Here is a 19,581-nt window from a genome sequence, read left to right on the forward strand (position 1 = left end):
TTAGTCTGTTACTGTTACTGTCTTGGACCAACTGTAACCCACACCGTTTCCTTAGGGTTTAATAAAGTATTCTGACGGTGAATTAAAAAATAGAGTAAAATAAATAAATACTAAAAATACCGTAGCAGCTGTAGTGCAAAGGTAATGGTTTAAACATGTACAATGTGTACAATGATTTCGCAATAAGTCGTGGGCATGGCTGAGGAGACTGGAGGCAAACAAACACAGTGACACTGATGACAGGACACACAGACTGGACATGATTGGAACCAAACATAAACAAACTAGAAATCAAGAACTAAAAATGTCACATTCAAAGGGACTAGAAGATAACAGACTCAGGAAGTAGAATATACGTGATCTTAAAGCTTCAAAGAAATTAAAAATAAGTTGAGAACAAAACTCAAAAACTGGATCTACTGGAACCAAGAGACAGACTTTAGATTGGGGGTGAATAAAAAAGCAAAGTAGTAACAGAAGTCGACCAATTAAGACCATAATTTTCATAGAAATTAAGCATAAGAAATTTTTTTTTACGAAAGCATGTGATATATTACTCCACAGTCTGAGTCAGTGGTTCCTATGATAACATCCTCGTACAGTCAGGTGAAACAGAAACAGAAACTTAAATTACTAAAACTCAAACAGTTAAAATAAGATATTATCGTAGTCTTAGTAGTAAAAAAAGGGATTTCAACTTTGGAACTGTGACTTTAATAGTGTGTGATTGCTAGCTAGGTTTTGTGTTTTGTACTATATTCACTGTTCCTGGTTTCTAGGTTCTCCATGTGTTTATAATTAGTCTTAGTTTTCTGTCTTTATGTTCCACGTCGACTTACTTTTGTCTCTGTGTTTCATGTTGTAGAGTCTGTCACGTTTCCACAGCTCAGTGTCTAGTCTGCCTCTTTGTGAATTGTCTCATGTTTTCTATTTTATTTTGATACTTTTTCCTGCATGTGGTGCATCTAGTTTTGCTTCCCCTTGTCTTGTCTCCTTGTTATGTTTGCTTTCTCTCAGCTGCATGCCATCTGCTGTTTCTCATCACCCAGAACTTTTCCCATGTGTTGTGTTCCACATCTCAGGTCTTTAGCTTTTACTTGATTCTAGTTTCCTTCCTGTCTAGATTTTGTTAGTTTAGTCTTTGCATTCCTGCTTATGATTATGGTTTTGTGCTGCCTCGATAAAAGGCATGTTTTCAGTCCTCGTCAGTGTCTGCATTTGGGTGCTTTGTGTAAAAATGTTCTAAATGTTCCATTTAAAGATCAGAATTCATATCCCTGTACAGTCACAAAGGTGTGGAAAACACAGCCATTAAATATGTATCGTTGGAAATCTTTTCAGTCTGGAATCAAAGACTTCAAAAGAGAAAAAGTGCACTTGCAACCCCCTTCTCCATTCATTTTAATCTGGGCCTCCTGCTGGGAGCATGTTCCCAGGAGACACCGTATGGGTTTGTTGGCTAATTAGGATGATTTAACCAGTGAAGTCTCTGCAGGGTAAACACGTTTGCCTCACTATCTCTGCTGTTCTGGAAGGAAACCAAACATTTACATGCTCATTATCATCCACCTGAGCTCTAAAAACAACACTTGGCCATCACAGGGTTATGAAAGCACTGCTTGAGACTAGGGCGCATCTTATACAGGTAACAATTTTCTTTATTCCATCATCTTAACTCAAAGTCGTGATTTGTTGTGTCAGCATGAAAATCTTTTATTTGGAAGCTGCATGTCCGTCAGTTCATCAGAGAATATAGGTTGTATTAAACCCAATTCTTTGATCCCCATGGTAGAACAGACAAAACCCGACTCAGTGGTCAAAACATTTATAATTCTTTATTCAATCATCTTCCGGAAGAGAGAGCCCTGCACAGCCCAAAGCCAGTTGCAGAATCTCTGACATTAGAAGCTAAAAATGTGTCTCATATAGGTGTTATTTTGGTACTTCACAGGTCACACATAGTTTCGATACAAACAACTCCTTATATGTTACTAGTTCCTGTTTTATTTATATGCTTGTACAGCTCTACACTAACTTCCTGTTTTTCAGTCTGGCTGAGCACTTAGTTTGTGAGTCAAAAGTGGCCTTGCTTTACAAGCCTTCAATATTAAAATACATAAAACAATATACTCAGAAAATAAGCACTAAGAATATATGTTTATTCCTTAACAGTTTTCCCCTTTTTAACTAATTTTATAAGTTAACCTAATTAACTGACTCCCTCAATAACTACTGTTAACTAAAAACCGATATAATTAGTTTTCCTGGTAAAAGGTCCTACATTACTTTTGTCACACTTTGGAAACAGCCGCTATAGAGTTAACCCGTTTCGTCTTTAAAACTTAGTCGTGGTTTCTTCGCCCCCTTTAACGGCGCATATCCGGCCTGAACACTGTGTTTGGGCAATTTACATAGCATAGAAATCCTACAATCCTTCAATCTAAACCACACATTTTCTGAAACTGGGCAATTCTCTGTGCTCTGTGCTTCTTTTGAGTTCCCCTTTCTGACGGTTGGTTTCTGGATTCTCTCCAACCCCTCTGTGGTTTTGCTCTGGTTCTGAAGTCTTCTCCTGTAAAGGATAGAAAACAAAATGCCTCTCTCTGCTACACCTCAATAATCTACTGTGTTCATCAAATTCCAAATTAAACCTAAAATTCCCCCTTTTGACACCTTTTCAAACTGAAAATGTTTCACCACCTCTTAGGAAATTAAAAGAAAAAGGTTAGTCAAATTATTCCTCAAAACACCTCAGCGATCCTCCTCTCGGGTATATTTGCTCCGGGCCTTCAAACCTGTGTTTAAGGAATAAAATCAATTTAATCACCATGTCAAATCTTTTGAACTCCTGGCTCCATCCAGAGCCTGCATCCAGGCCAGCCAGGGTATCGAAACCCTGGCTGATCGCTCAGGCGATTAGAGGATCATCAGGGGGCCCTTTTGTCCCTCTTTTGGGGGAAACTCTTTTCTTTTCTGTTTCATAAATTCTGATTAGAAATCTGTCTATTGTACCTTCACCTGTATCTGCTTTTGGGTCCACTTTGCGGCCGTGACGAGCTTCCTTGTCCTTCTATCGCCTCCTTTTGGCCAGCTATTTATCCCAGCGAGGTATCTGATCATTGGCAGAGCATAGGTATTGATTGGGAGATTTCCAGGTGTCCTTGATGCCTGCAATGTTGACTTCTGGCAGTCCCCTCAGTTCTGATGACCTTCCCTCTCTTTGCTGCATCCCACTACACTTCTATAGTCCAAAGTGCTGTATATCCTTGTGGTGGACACCAGTGAATCAATGTCTCATTCAGTCCTGGGATACATCTTGATGGTGGTGGACAACTGCTCCATTCTGTAGTTGGTATCTGTAGCCAATCTTGTCAATAATCTCACCGAGGGGGTTCAGACCTTTGCAGAATATAGTGGAGACAAAGCATCTCTTCTTGTTAATCCCAGACTTGATGGTAACTTGTGCTATAGGCTTGAAGTTGGCCTCTAGTGTTGTACACCACATCCCCATTGAGTTCCTGATAAAGGTTCTTAGGGTCCTGTTGATCTTGTATAGTTCTAGTGTAGATCACTCCGTTGGTTTCAGCAATGGCCACAGTAGGGTTGTCTGTAATGCTGCATTCACATCTTCTAGTAGACTTTCAGAGGGTACTTCACTTAATCTTGGTAACTGGCTATGGAGGGTCCTGGTTTCCAGCTTTGCCATGATCCTGTCTTTCAGGTCCATTCCTCTCACACTCAGAGTACATACACACTCTACCTGATGTCCTTTACCATGGCACTTGTGTTGCATCTCATTGATCTCCAGTTATGACATCAGTTCCTTGTCTCAGGAGCTTGGAGAGAAAAGCGTCTGGACTTCTTTAAGTTTCCTTGAAGACGTTTCACCTCTCACCCAAGAAGCTTCTTCAGTTCTAAGAGCAACAGGTGGAGAGTCCCAGATTTACGCCCTATGGGAGTGTCCCCAAGAGTGTCATGGACCCCCTATTGATCCTCTACCTAATCACATGAGCCAGGGTGTGAAGACAGTTGGAGACAACCTAGCCCCACTTTATCATGTGATTTGCTGAGGTCAATCTGGGACTCTCCACCATTTGACCTTAGAACTGAAGAAGCTTCTCGGATGAGAGGTGAAACGTCTTCAAGTAACTTAAAGAAGTCCAGATGCTTTTCTTTCCAAACTCCTTTGACTACGATAACCTGGATGACTGAGAACCTTCGCAGATTTAAATGCCAAAAATACTTATTTTACATTACAAAGACGTCTTATAATTATAACAACAGACAGTCGAATGCCAGATATATTTAAGACAAAAACCTACAAACTTTTGACAAATTTTAGCAGCGTCCACCTGGAATCTGACCTACTCTGAGCAACTGTCCCAGTCACAATGACCTTGAACCAGTGAGAAAAATAGCAGGCAACGATGCGAAAATGACTTTGTTTAAAGCTGACAGCTATACTGACGGCTCTGTTTTGTTGTTCTTCATATTTTTTGACTGAATATGTTACTGAAAAAAGAAGTTTTAAAATGATTCTGACATCTGACATTCTTCAGAGATTCATCAAAATACACAGCAGTGTGCAAACGTTTTAGGCAGATGAGAAAAATGCTGTAAACAAAGAATGCTTTCAGAGATATGAATGAAACTATATAGAGGAGTACCCAGAATGCTAGTCACACACCTTTTGACTAGGTGTTTCTGTACATATTAACACATGCCTTTCATTTGTTTTTACAAAAACAAAATATGCATGAAGGGTGGAATGACTGCTGAATGATCAGAATGCGAGAAAAATCTAATCAAGTTCTGTTGATGCAGTCAGGGATGTACTTAAAATTGTAAACTCTGCCAATAGACTGCAATATCACAACTATTTTACAACATACTGGCTCAAACGACACATTTGACCTCTAAAGACGTGTAACAGGAAAGAAGCATGTTACATATTTTAATAGGAGGCGTTGGGCTGCATCCTGCGGGGCCTTGCTGCAGCTTCAGCTGTGTCTTCCTCTGGTTGTGATGTTTTTAAAGAATGTTGTATAAAAAAGCAACATGCATGAGGGCAGAATGAAAAAAGATAAGAAAAGAAAGTGTGCTTCACCCAGCAAAGCAGAGGTCCAGAAATACATCTCGCTGAAGGGAAGTCGGGGATTCGTCTGATCTGCGTAAAGCTAGCTTATGCGCCCCACAAAATTTAACACAGTCCCCAATAATTGATAGTGAATGCATGTTTTTTGTCTTTTTTACCAGCTCTGTAAAGCAATGTGTCCTTCATCCAGTTGACAGGCGCTGTTAACTTTACCACACATTGATAGCTTCATACTATTTCCAGTGTGACTTGTGCTGCATTCGTGTTTCCTAATTTTGTCAGATAAATGCTTCAAATCCACAATTCCTTGTTGAGTCCAAGCTGCATCTCCTCCAAAAAGCAGGCTTGGGAAACAGTAAAGTGAATTCCTACTCACACTCGCCGTTAGCTAGTCCTTTCATTGAAACCACGTAACACAAAATTAATTCTGTCGTTTGTCCCGTTATTTGAACATCGTTTGGATGATGTGGTCCCAGTCTCTTAACTTTTCCCTTCAAAGATATAGAAGAAAATGTTCGACTAAGTAAACAATCCGCTTTGTTCATGCTAATGCTCGCTGCTGCAATTCAATTTGCCTCCAACAGGACGCTGCTTCTTCCTGGAAGCAGACGCAAGGTGAGATGAGGCTGCAGGAGGCGAGGGTAACATGGCAGCGAACTCCTCGTCATCTGCCCACATCCTTCTCAGAAATGATGTTTGGAACAACCTACCAGCCATGTTCCTTCAAAAACTGTGTGACAGTGTACAGTGTAGTGAAAAATTGATGCTGTTCTGAAGGCAAAGGGTGGTCACACCAAATATTGATTTGATTTAGATTTCTCTTTTGCTTATTCACTGTGTAGCCCTGTCTAAAATTATTCAGATTCGAGTTGAAAGGAAAACAAGCAGTTCATGGTGATAAAAGTGGTTAAAATATATAGTTGATAGGGTACTTTATTTAGAGTTAGAAGTTCAATAAATCTCATGATTTAATGTTCATTTATTGTGCAGGAGCAATACGTTGGGGTGTAACCTAGTTTGTTTACCAATCTAATGTCAGTCATCTTAACTCTGTATTGTATGGAGCCCTGCAAGTGACGTAAAAAAAAGATTAACTTTTGCAATATCCCAAGTTACTTTTGTGAGATCTTGCAAAAGATCCAGCTACTTTTTGATAGCAGTTCTGTTTCTGTCCATTCATGAATCAGAAGGGTCCACAGAGTAGACATGGAGGAGTATTTAGAGCGTTTCCTGTGGTCAAGAGAGGACCCACAAAAGGAAAACATGCACATGTTACAAGACAAAGTACGTATAAAATTCAGTAAGTGAAAGAACAAGATAGCATAAAACACTGGGGTTGAGAAGGCGAGTAACTTGTTGAGAAACAGAAGTGGTATATGCAAGCCTTTAGTGTTAACTCTTGTAATTATGTTCAGGTTCATTAAACATAACTCATTAAGTGCACATATGTTTTGAAATGTCATATTGTTATCTGGCTGTGCCGTTGCCAGTGTTGGTCAAGTTACTTGAAAAAAGTAATCAGTAACTAATTACTGATTACTTCCCCCAAAAAGTAATCCCATTACTTTAGTGATTACTTATTTTCAAAAGTAATTAATTACTTAGTTACTTTTTAAAACCACGATTTACAACCTGAATAGGTGATAAAGCGATAGATCTTTCAGCCCAATTCTACTTTTTCTGCATAATCATCATACAAAATGTAATCAAATGGAAAAGTCTCTTTTTAAAACTTGTTTTATTAGTTTTAATCTTTTAACTTTATGCATCAAGTAAAAATTTAATTATCTGCAACATTCTCTGACTGGAAGAAATTAGTTTAATATTTAAACCTATTTTCTGCACATTCCAGCACATAAAATAAAATATTTTTTGTGTTTACACTCAGTCTTTCAAATAGATGCAAGTAAAACACAGCAGAAAATAAATAAAGTCAAAGACTAGTGGTCCTGTTGCTCTATTTTCACCTGTAAAGCAGGAGTGGGGTAGGCGGAGGGTTACCCTGGTGCAGGTGTGCAGCGGTCAGTGGAAGAATCCGCGAGTTTCTCTGTGAGTTTCCCATTACGTCATAGCTACTTGGTGCTTGCTCGGAAGTTTAGGGGTTTTTTCGCTGTAAAAAGAAGTTTTCTTCCCACGCACAACGGACACTAATGTTTTTGTCACTTTTTATGGAATCAAACTCAAAGTAAGGTCAGTACTTCCACGCTTTAAACGCTGCACGCTCATACTCTCTCCGCACTCGATATATGATCCATTGTTGATCTGCACACAGCTGTTGTCACCAACGTGGCACTCGCTTACATCACTGTCATGAGACATTCTCGCAAAAAATCACGTTTTTAGTAACGCAGCGTTCCTACGGGAAAGTAACGGTAATCTAATTACCGTTTTTGCAATAGTAATCTCTTACTTTACTCGTTACTTGAAAAAAGTAATCGGATGCCCATCTCTGGCCGTTACAATGGTAACATGGGTGCCATGGCACGAATCTTACTTCATGAAATAGTTTTTAGTAATGTGATATATAAATATCTACTACTACTACTACTACAGCAGCAGTAAATTAATAAGACAGAAAGTGGCAAAGTAACTTTTGACAGTGTTCATGAACTATTTCTAATACAGTTAGAAATAGAAACAGAATTTCTAATACTTGATTTCATTAATGGCATTTGTCTAATGTTTTATGTCTGCAGGTGGATAAGGCAGTGCTATCCGTCATGACCGATGGACAAGTGGCAAAATACGAAGCTACATATGGTGACAGCAGCTGTCCTGTCCTTCTATCAACAAACTAAGTACAGTGCGGATAAAGAGACTGTTCTGCAGAACCTAAGAGATAACACTGCAGCACGGAAAGTAAGATCAAAAACCAAAGGAGCGCTGTGAGGTCCATCAGGTGCGTTGAAGGGATGGCAAGACGGAGAAATACAGCAGAGAAGACCTGCAGAAAAATTTAAATTGGATGGTTTCATTTAAGCAGTAATGAATACCATCAAGTGAGAACCAGAAATGGTGGAGGAACAAGACATGCAACAGTGGAAAAATCTCCAACTGCAGCTCAGATTTTGGAAATGAGAAAGGACCTGTTTTTTCCAGATGGGAACTCACCAAAAGGGAGAGTTGAAGATTTCATCATTGACATAAAAAAAAATAAAAATCAATCATCCCTTTTTCTTCTTTCTTTTGTCATATGAAAAACCAAAAATAAAACACTGTTTTGGAAAACATTCTCCAAATGAATCCCAAATACCACTAAATACTGAAAATAAATCCATTAATCTGAAACAATGTACAAAACAATGAAAAATAGTTTCTCTTGTCATCCAGGGAAGGACGGATGTTGTTTTACTTTGCTGTGTTTTAATGTGAAGTGTGCTTATTTATTTTTTATATTGCATGTTTTGGTTGTATCTTGTGGAGTGTTTTTATTTATGCTGCATGTTTTGGCTGCATCCGTCAATTTGTCCTGGAGAGACTCCGCCCTTTTCCCCCTTTTTACTAATTTGACACACCTGAGAGGAACGGGTGTGGTAATTTACAGAGTGCTCAGTGACACATAAGGCTGGTGGAGCTTGGCGTCAAGCAGAGAGGAGGATACACGCCGGCAACCAGAGACACGGAGTGAGCGGTCCGACTGCTGCAACAACAGGAGGCCAGAGTACGCGTCTGCAGGGAATTGGAGGCGACGAGGCGGGCCGGTGCCGAGTGGCAGTTACAAAGAAGCGGCGGGCAGAGTTAAGAGCTCTGCCCACCCGGGGTAAGTCTCTTGACTTTCCCCTTTTAATGAATGAAAGCTGCCTAAAAGAGCAGTAACTGCCGCTGCCTCCCTTCTTTAGCGCACCGGGCGCAGAACGTGGAGAGGAAGGCGAGGACGCCGCCGGGTTCCCCTCCTGCACCGCTCCGCTGGATTTTTAATTCTTAGTGACTCTTATACCGTGGCAGACGCCACTGGACTTTTAATGTTGTGTTTTATTGATTTTTATTGTGTTGTCCCCTGGCCAGGGTTGTTTTAATTCATTTTACATTTTTAACTATTTAAATATAATAAATTATATTTTAATCATACAGTTTTAAATTCGTGTGCTTTCCCTTGGCGGCTCCACTGCTCTGTCCGTTTTGGAGGAAGGTTTCCCTCCTTTAAACAAACACTGTGAAAAACATCACCTTCGCTCCGTTACACTCTCATTGAACAAAAAGGACATTTATCCAAAACCTCAGTCTTAATGATGGACACGAAAGCATTAACTGCAATGATACCATGTAAAATCCGCCACTGTAAATCGCCAGTGTTCTCAGTCAATGGTGGCTTGTACAGCAATCCCCATACAGGTTTCACATGAAAACCAACTTTAAAATGATCTCTCCAAGGCATATCCTTTTTACCTTTTAACTCTGCTTTGTTCAGAGCCCTAACGCATCTTTTATACAATACCTTCCCATTCACCGAATCCAGTGGTGTCCATTGATATTTCTCCGTCTCCAAAAAAGGACCCAGGCTTTCAAAGTCCTTAAACTGCGGCCTAATGCACAATCTAAAGAAACTGTCCGTTTTATCAGGTATTCAGTCCAATAGCCCATCCATTCAAGTCTTTTATCATCTTCTGATAGCACTTGCTTGAATTTTGTCAACATCAAGCCAACAATTCAGAGAGAGCGAACCTCCAGTCTTCGTGCCAAGGAGACAACATTTTCCATTTTGGCTCCAACAAGTTCAAGCAAATGCCTTACAGTGCTAACTCCCTTTTTCATCAGTAGCTCCGATATCATTGCCACATCATCCCAGGATGAACCTAAATGAGACCCATTGAGAACAGGTTCCATTAATAGCCAATGCAAGGATGTAGATTTTCCAAGTCTCTCTGTTTCCATCAACCTCCAAGCTTTTAACACATTGTGACACTCTACCCACAGACACACTTTGGCATTGTCAGTTTAACAGTGGTTTTATTTACAAGTGTGATTTCTCCACGGCTTCTGGTTCCTGCCCCGGACGCAGCCACTCCGTCACTCCAGTTGTCTCTCCCAGCTCCTCCTTACTGTAAGACATAAGAAGAGTCTCTCCTCATCAAGCCAGTTCCATGCACCTGTTCCTCCCCGCCTCCTCCCGGTCCACCATTTGGTTCGGGGATTACCTCCAAGACAGGCACAACAGCAACCACCTTGCAGCCGCAGCTCAATGCACGCCTCCTGCGGGTGGTGGGTATGCAGGAGAGTTCAGAAAAACCTTCCCAATTTTTCATGACCTCCACGTGATCCCCCAAGTAAACACCCAAATATTTCAAACCAGGTAATTTAGGTCCCTCTCTTGTCCATTTACCTACTAACAGAGCTTTACTCCAGTAAACTTTAGAAGATGAAGCGTCTGGACCTCAGGAAATCACATGATAAGGTGGGGCCAGGTTTCACAATGAGCTCACCCGAAACTCTGGCTGATTGGGACCCACACCCAGTTTCACACCTTGGCTCAGGCGATTAGAGGATCATCAGGGGGTCCTTTTGTCCCTCTGTGGGGGGAAACTCCCACTAGGTTTATATCTGGGACTCTCCACCATTTGACCTTAGAACTGAAGAAGCTTCTCGGATGAGAGGTGAAACGTCTTCAAGCAACTTAAAGAAGTCCAGACACTTTTCTTTCCAAGCTCCTTAGACTACGATGACCTGGATGACTGAGAACCTTCACAGACATTTAGAGGATGAAATTTCACCAAAACATGAATTATTTTTTCTTAAAGTAAGGATATCTGACTCTTCTGCTATTGCTACAATAATATCATCTGTATATGCAGAAAGTTGAAAAGGTAAAGAGATTTCATTTAGTTTTATCCCATGTAACTTTTTTCAAATTTGACCTCACGTTACTGACTTTCTTCGTTGAAAAAGTCAGTAATGCGAGGAAGTTAGTTAATTCAATGAAAGCGTCCTCCTGCTCTCTTGATATTTTACCTGGATCTTTGTTTTGTCTTTCAGTCTAATGGTCCCTGTGTGCTCACTATTATCAAAACCTCATTGGTTTCTGGTCAGGTCCACGTTTATTGTAAGAATGCTGTCATTCAGCCACTGTTAAAAAAACCTAAGCTTGATGCTTCTCTTCTTAGTAGCTACAGACCGATTTCCAAATTACCGTTCATTTCTAAGATTTTTAGAAAAGGTTGTGGCTAAGCAGCTTATAGCTGTTTTAGATGAATACAGCATTCTGGATAAATTCCAATCTGGCTTTCGTAGAGCTCACTCTACTGAAACTACACTTCTTAGAGTCTCCAACGGCATTTTGATGAGATGTGATGCAGGAGAATGCTCCGTTTTGTTGATGTTGGACCTGACCTCCGCCTTTGATACTGTGGACCATCATATTCTGCTAGATAGGCTGAGACACTGGGTGGGTATATCAGGGGCTGCTTTGGACTGGTTTGAATCCAATTTGCATGAACGATCCTTTTCTGTGGCTACCTCTAAGTACAGTTCTTCTTCTACTTTTCTTGCCTATGGTGTGCCACAAGGTTCAGTTTTGGGGCCTTTATTGTTCTTACTTTATTTACTTCCTCTTCAGCACTTATTGAGCACTTTTAAGGACATTTCGTATCACTGCTATGCAGATGATATTCAGTTATATATCTCCTTTAAGCCCCATGATGTTTCCAAGCTACAGATTTTGCACAAGTGCAAAATCTCCATTAGATGTTGGATGGCTGGAAACTTTCTTCAACTAAATGAGGAGAAGACTGAAGTTCTTGTTTGTGCTCCTAAAAATTTTGTACCTAGTGTTATGGAAAACTTGGGTCCACTTGCTACATTTGCAAAACCGTCTATCGGGAGCTTTGGTGTTAGTATTGACTTAGCTCTGACTTTGGATGCCCATGTAAAATCGTTGGTTCGCTCCTTTTTTTATCACTTGAGAAACATTGCTAAGCTGAGTCCCATTGTATCGCGCTCCGAATTAGAAATTGTCATTCATGCATTTGTTTCATCTCGCCTGGACAAATGGCAACAAAGCTTTTGGAACTGCAGCCCCCAGATTGTGGAACTCTCTCCCTTTGAGCCTGAGATCTGTGGACTCAGTGGTCGCTTTTAAAAAACAGCTAAAAACTAATCTTTTAAACTTGCTTTTGGTTGACTTTTATTTTTAGGTTTTAGCTTCTGTGAAGCACTTTGTGATTTTTATCTTGAAAGGTGCTATATAAATAAAGTTTTACTTACTTACTTAACAAAGGTTCAATACTTAAGGAGTACAGCATAGCTGACATTGCACAACCCTGTTGAGTACCTCTCTTTACATTAAAAGGGGCACCTAAACCACTATTGACCTTCAAAACACTTTCAATGTCACAATAGATGGTCTTAATCATGGCAATGAAACCAGAGGAAAAACCAAAAGCCTTCAAAGTATTCCAAAGATATTGGTGCTCCATCCGATCAAATGCCTTTTCTTGGTCAAGGTGTAGCCCTGTCTGAAATTATTCAAGTTTAACCCTTTAAGACCTACCATAGAACCAAGTCCGCCAGAGCTTATATTATATTTTTACATGCTGTGGAGCCATTTTTGGGAGCATTTCAAGTTGCTATACATCAATACAATAATATGTATGCATAGTAATTACATAAATTGCAAAAAAGTACAATAAACTACAAAAAAAATTGAAAATCATTTTTGTTTTTTTAGCATATATTTCTAGTTAGAGAAATTTAAGAGGCTTATCCCTCAAAACTGTAAATACAAAAAAGTTGCATAAACTAGTTTCCCACCACAGGAAATTTATTTTGAGTGTCTTCATAGTTTTATTTTTGAAATACACGAATTTTTATACACTGCAGGAAAAACGAAAATAAATATTATAATGTAAATTTGCAAAAAAGCAGCATATGCATCAAAATAAACTATTTCCAGCAGTGCAATATGAGTCCTAAGCATCCCAGAAACGACACAGAAAGTCATAAAGTCAAACATAACTTTTAAAAACACCAGTATAGGCTCATGAGGCCCTGATGGTAAAAAAAACTACAATGACGTCACTTCCGGTTTCGGGCAGGTCATGGCGGACATGCAAAAGTTCGCGCTGACGTCTATTCCAACGTAGGAAGTGTTATGAACAGCTGATCGGATCGGCAAAGCGTGTTTCTGGAATATTATGTTTTTGTTGCTGCAAGTGCTTTTTATGCAGTTTTTGCAAAGCTTTATGTGGAAGGAAACTGTGACCGAGGACAAGCTGATGGCATAAGATGTAAGTACAACTCCTCCGGTTTCATATGCAAAAAAAATTATTGCGCTAGCTTACGTGGTTGCAGATCTACGTAAGCTGTGTGAGATTATTATATTATCTTATGCCACGTTATACCCCTAATTAAAGATTGTGAAATTATTATGTAGTTTTAGTTTGGATTATTCTCCTGAAAATGAGATAACTATTAGATTTATTAGACTGATTTGTATGACATTAGACTTGATTTATTGTGAATGAATGATATTGTTTATGATGCAGTATACTGCTGAGTTATAAGAAATACTGTTTTCAGAGAATCATGGTCTTATTTGTCTGATTAGAAAAGAACAGAACATACTGCACAGGAAGCCGAGGTCATAACTTAGGCTCACTGAGAGAGAGAAAGAATGTGGATGTTTAGGTTTTATGACTTCGGAGGGGAGCTGAAGCTTTAGGAATGTGAGAAACGCTCAGACATGTCGAGATCAGGCTGACCCCCTCCCACGCTCATCTCCCATCCAGATGGTTTATGCTCAAAAGTGTTTGTATGGAATAAAATGATTGCTGATTGAGCATTTATACACCGAGTGTTGTCCTTCCTTCAGCCCAAAGATCAAAGAACTGAGATTACACCTGATGCTGGCTACAATGCTGACAGTATACTTACCCAGTGCTTTTGTGATGAGTGGGGTTAGAGGTGATATGCAAGCTCTGCTCCAAAAGAGGCATGACAGATATGTCCCATACATCCACCAACTGCACTTAGTGGTTGTGCATGCCATGCAGAGTAAGCCGTGTGTGATTAGATATTTTTGTTTATCTAGTTCACCCGAGAACTTTTTTTCACCACCACTATGTCCTCAATAAACATGATGCACCTTGTCTAAAAAAGGCTGCTTGAGATCAGATGGACACTATGAGGTGAGAATGTGCGTTGTGAAAAATCAAGAAGAAATCCTTAGTATCCTGTCTGAGATAACAGAAGATGATGATGCTGCAGTTGACCTGTGCACTGAGGCATCAGGCCTGCTATGACAAATTCAGAGGCATCACTTCTCTGAGAGTGGAAAGTTCCTAGTGCGAGTGCTTGGTGTCTTAAAACCAGCAAATGCTATTGTACAGTCTCAGTCAGCTGATCTTTGCAGCTTCTGAGGTTTTTAGCGCAGCACTTGATCTCCTGCTGAGGATTAGTCACATCCAACAAAGAGAAGGACAACAATATAGCAAACACAAACTCAAAGTTTTGTGCTCTCAACTTTGGGCCATACAGGCTCTGGTGCTCCTACCATTTCTCCCCATCAGTCTCTCAAAAGATCCCTGCTAACATCCTTGACATTTGCCATTTCAGAAATGGAAACTAGATTTTCACACAAGAATACTGACCTGATGAGAGACATATCCAGTCTTGCAACAAAAGCTAGCACATTTCTAGATCTCACCCTGCTGCACCCTCTGGCTGTGATGGCTGATGGCACTGTAGCAGATGTTGTAAGTCTGAAATATGAAGTTCTTGTGGCAAAACAGATGCTGCTCAAAAAATGTTCAAAGGAAACAAACCTGTCCACTGTGTGTAAAGCCCTGCAGGAGTACAAGGAAGCCTTTCCTGAGTAACAGCCCTGGTAAATGGTGTATCTCCAGCATTGTGTGAGAGGTCCTTCTCCACTTTGTCACAGATCCTAACCCCCTATCGTCGCATCATGTTGCATATTAGAAAGATGAATTTGGTGATCTTGGCCCATGAGAAGTCCATAACAAATAACTTGGACATGAATTTGTGAGTTTTTGTAAAGTGAAACAGGAGACTGTTGTTATAGAGTAGATTGAGAAGAAGAGTGGATATGGAGTTCTGTTCATTGTAAAACGAAGGAAAACAACAAACAACAAACCCCCTCAAAAAACAAAGAAGATTAAAAAAGTTAATATGTTCTTTTCTAAATTTGTTGTTCTACAAATTAGTTTGAGAATTGAAGGAAGAGACATGGTGAATTGTGTTTTTGTTTTTTTAATTACTATGCCAATCTTTTTAAGAATTAGACCATCGAATTAAGATACATTTTATGTTGTTGGTTGCAAAGATCTGGATGGATATGTTATTGTATGCTTTATTTATTTATTTTATTCTGTTTTTTAGTTTTATTTTTCAAGACTTTTTATAACTGTTTGTATAACTGGGCCTACCATTTTTAGTTTTGCTAATATTGGCAATAATGAGAAGTGTTATTGTTGCTTTCAAATATATTTGACATAGGCCACCCAATTAAAGTAAATGTCATGTTTTTAGTTGTCCGAATCTGAGGAGAAATATTTTATTATTTGTTGCTTTACTTTTCAGTTTTCCCCCTGGTGATTGGCCACCTTAACATGGTCAGTGTCATGAGTCGCTGTGCGGCAGGAAGGAGTTGGACCCAAAATGCAGACACTCAGGCACGAGGCTCAAACACAAAGAACTCAGCTTTATTTGCTGGCAGGGGAAAGTCATACAAAAGCAAACTAAACTAAACTGGAAACTCACGGTGAGACACAGGAAGCTCCACACTGCATGAGGGACAACACTGACTCAGAGAAACACAGGGTTTAAATACACTGGGAAGTAACGAGGGGAATGAGACACAGAAGGAGGGCACAGCTGGGGGAAATCAGGACTGACGAGACAAGCAAAGCAGGACGCATTCACATAAGACACGGACCTTCAAAGTAAAACAGGAAGTACGACATAGAGACGCGAACTTGACACGGTGGAGACAGCAACTAAGAACAGAGACATAAACCATAAGGTAGAGGACTCTAAGAGCCGAAAGACACAGAGGGAAACTCAAACATCAGACAGAACAGAAGGGACACAGAGAAACATGAAGGGCAAGGGATCGAAACTAGAAACCATAGAATAACTCACACAAGTACAATAAAATCACAAAGAACTAAACATGCTGGGTCAGGAGACCCAGGACCCTGACAGTCAGGGTGTTAGCGCGCCTCAGTGAACCTAAGAGCTAGAGCAGCAGAAGCTACAGGTAATAATGGATTGGATTTATATAGCGCTTTTCAAGGCACCCAAAGCGCTTTACAATGCCACTATTCATTCACTCTTGCATTCACACGCTGGTGGAGGCAGCTACAGTTGTAGCCACAGCTGCCCTGGGGCAGACTGACAGAAGCGAGGCTGCCATATCGCGCCATCAGCCCCTCTGGCCAACGATCGAACTGGCGACTTTCCAGTTACAGATTCGCTTCCGAACCCCCTGAGCCACGGTTGCCCAGGTGGGAGTTGGTCAGGTGTTAGGGTAGAGGCCTGACAAAGTGCAATCCAATTACATGACAAAAACAGTTTTCCACAGCGCCACACTCAACCCCCACCCCTTTCCCACCATGCCCCCTTTACATTTCTGTCTGTCCCCTCATACATGCCTGTCTAGAACTGGCCCAGCCACCGATTGTCTTCACTGTGAGAGCTGTTTAGCTGCAACTGCTGATTTTCTGACTACCCCTCACTTACAAACTCATTGGACTAACTGGAACTAACGTGCACGTGTTTTTGTTTAATGCTCAGTTTGAGTGAAGTGGCCATAACTTTGAGGCCTCACCACACCCGAACTTCGAAACAGGCCTGCAACAAATATGCTGCAGGTGTAATATGGACAAGTTAGTGTGTGTGCGTGGGCCCACTGGAACAAATTTGGTTTAAGTTGATGAAAGCTGTTTTAGTTGTAACCAGAGATATTTAAAAGGTCAACACTGCAACGAAGCGTGGGGTTGAACATTATATCCTGACGGTCTTTCACCTGGTGTTCGCACACGCGCCGCCTCAAGCCCCTTCGCTCGGGAAGAGTTTGCAGCTATGGAGCGCCTCGGCATTGTACAGCGCTCGAATAGAGCCTGGGCCTGTTCGCTACACATGGTGCCCAAATCAGACGGTTGGTGGCAGCCGTTTGAATAATGTCACGGAGAACGACTGTTACCACATTCCCCACGTCCATGATTTTTTCCACCCACCTGGCCGGCACCTCGATTTTTTCCAAAATTGACTTGGTGCGGGGGCATCACCAGGCATCAGACGTGGCGATGGGCCTGGTGTTAGATCAGCGGGTCTCCGGTGTCTGGCAACCGCTCACCTTTTTCAGTCAAACGCTCAGGGACAGTCAGCCAAATATAGTGTTTTTTGACAGGGACTTGATGGTCTTGCACCTAGTGATGCGGCATTTTAGTTTTCTTTCTCGTGTTGTCTGTGTTTGCCTCCACAATATAGTTTTATTTATACTTACAGAGAAATGAAGAATAAACCATTAAGAAAATACTGAATGTAGGGTCGTTGTTGAGTGTCCTAAAATTACAATAAAACAATCATGGAACCAGGACTTACCAGCAGCCGTGGATCCAAAAGAAAATCACACGGAAGAAAATCACTACAGCCGGCGCCCAGCTGTACAAAAAAAGAAATTGGAAAACGACCCACCACCTGAGATCTCAGGGCCACTGGCAGGTCCTCGGTTCACTGAAAATAAAAGCACAAGACAAGACACGTTAAAAGAATTAAAAGGACACTGAGCCTTATTACACACACAGCAAACTGGAAGGCTTGCACCCCGCATCAAACCACAGCTTGTGCTGGTTGTCCAAGCCTTGATCCCAGGCCGGTATAGCTCCCCACCAACTGGAACCGGCAACCGAAGCGGTTGAAGGATCCCAGCACGACACTCGGGCAGAGAATTGCTCTAGCCCAACCACAGAGACGTGAGTGCAAGCAACAGTCCAGAATAAAACCGAGTAAAACCAGGCAAACCAAGAAAGGGTAAACCCAATTAATAAAAACAGTCCCACGCTAATAAAAATGACACAGCGGATAAAATAGAACCAAACAAGACGAGACAGCAGCTCCACTGAAGAGGAGCCCTCAAAGCAGTGGCAGGCGTTTCACTCTTCCAATCAAGGTCAAACAGATCGCCAGGGAGAGGTTACGACAGCAATCCAATCCTAAGAAAATAAAATATCAATGTAACCTCAGCCTCGTTTAATTGAGCGTATTAGTGAATATAATTTAGCGCGACGTACCCTAGGAGTGGAGAAGCTATATTGCCCTGCTGATAATAATCGAAGCACCTCTCTCGACAGCGGCTGGAGTAACAGAAAAATAGAAATGGCTACGCTACAAACGGGGCTGCAAAATATTACTATTAGCTCAAATGCCGTGAGGAAATCGAAGGACAAGCGAAAGCCTTCTTGTAGCGTTCATGCAACTAGATCAACCTGCTGGATTAAACCTTAACAGTGTGCCAGCATTTACTGCTGCGTTTTACCAGAGGCACGGAAGGAACAACCCGGAAGGAGAACGGCTGACCCTTATACTGACCGGCGCCACTCTACAATCACGTACAGGTGGGTTCCCAATTAACCCAGGCACGAAACAACAAAGAGGGAGCGCGAGTAGTACAGCAAGCGAGAGGCAAGTAGCCGGCTACACAAACAAGAGCGGAACTTAAAGTAAAGAATTGATCTCACCGGGCTAGTATCGATCCGATACCGATGCCGACTTGGTATCGATACAATAGATATTTGGATCGATCCGCCCACCACTAATCGTCACTGATTTGTATAACGGATTCAATTCAATTTTGACTCAGACAGTCAGAAATGATCATTTAGTACATAGTACATATCCATATTTAAAAACAAAGCTGACACTTGTGAGACTTCATCAGAGGTGTGAGCATCACAGCAGATACCTTTGTCTCAAAGTAACTGAAGATAAAACAGAAAAACGTGAAGGAGATTTTCCTGGCCTGGCTTTTTATAGCAGATAATCCCCCTTAAAAATATTCTGCAGTAGAACAAAAACACAAGAAAATTATGAATTATCACAAGAACATTACCTGATGCTGCTGAACTGAAGCAGAGCAAAGTTACAGGTTTTATTACAGACACAGCTAAGTGTTTTGCAATATAGCATCATTTGTAAAGTGTGATTTTATCGTGTTGGAAGCAAAACAACAAAAGTAAGAGGGATGTAATGACAATGTTTATCAAACATGAAGCCTCATTTTGATCGTCTTTTGCTGCTGGTTCAGTGAATTTGAGTTGGAGAGTGACGAAACCTGCAGCTTCAGAATCTGTGAGATGTCAGCTATCAGCCCTGATGGCGTGTCCATGTACATGCGGTTGGATGAATGGTCCACACTAGTGATGTGTCGGTCGCGAACGAAACAGCTCTTAGAGCCAGATCTTTGAAGTGAACGACGTGAGCCGGTTCGTTATTTTATTTTGGCAGTTCCACTTGCAGTAGCACAGGACCGGAGC

This window comes from Neolamprologus brichardi, chromosome 9 (assembly GCF_056152115.1).
Source record: "Neolamprologus brichardi isolate AB-2024 chromosome 9, ASM5615211v1, whole genome shotgun sequence".
NCBI classification, from domain to species: Eukaryota; Metazoa; Chordata; class Actinopteri; order Cichliformes; family Cichlidae; genus Neolamprologus; species Neolamprologus brichardi.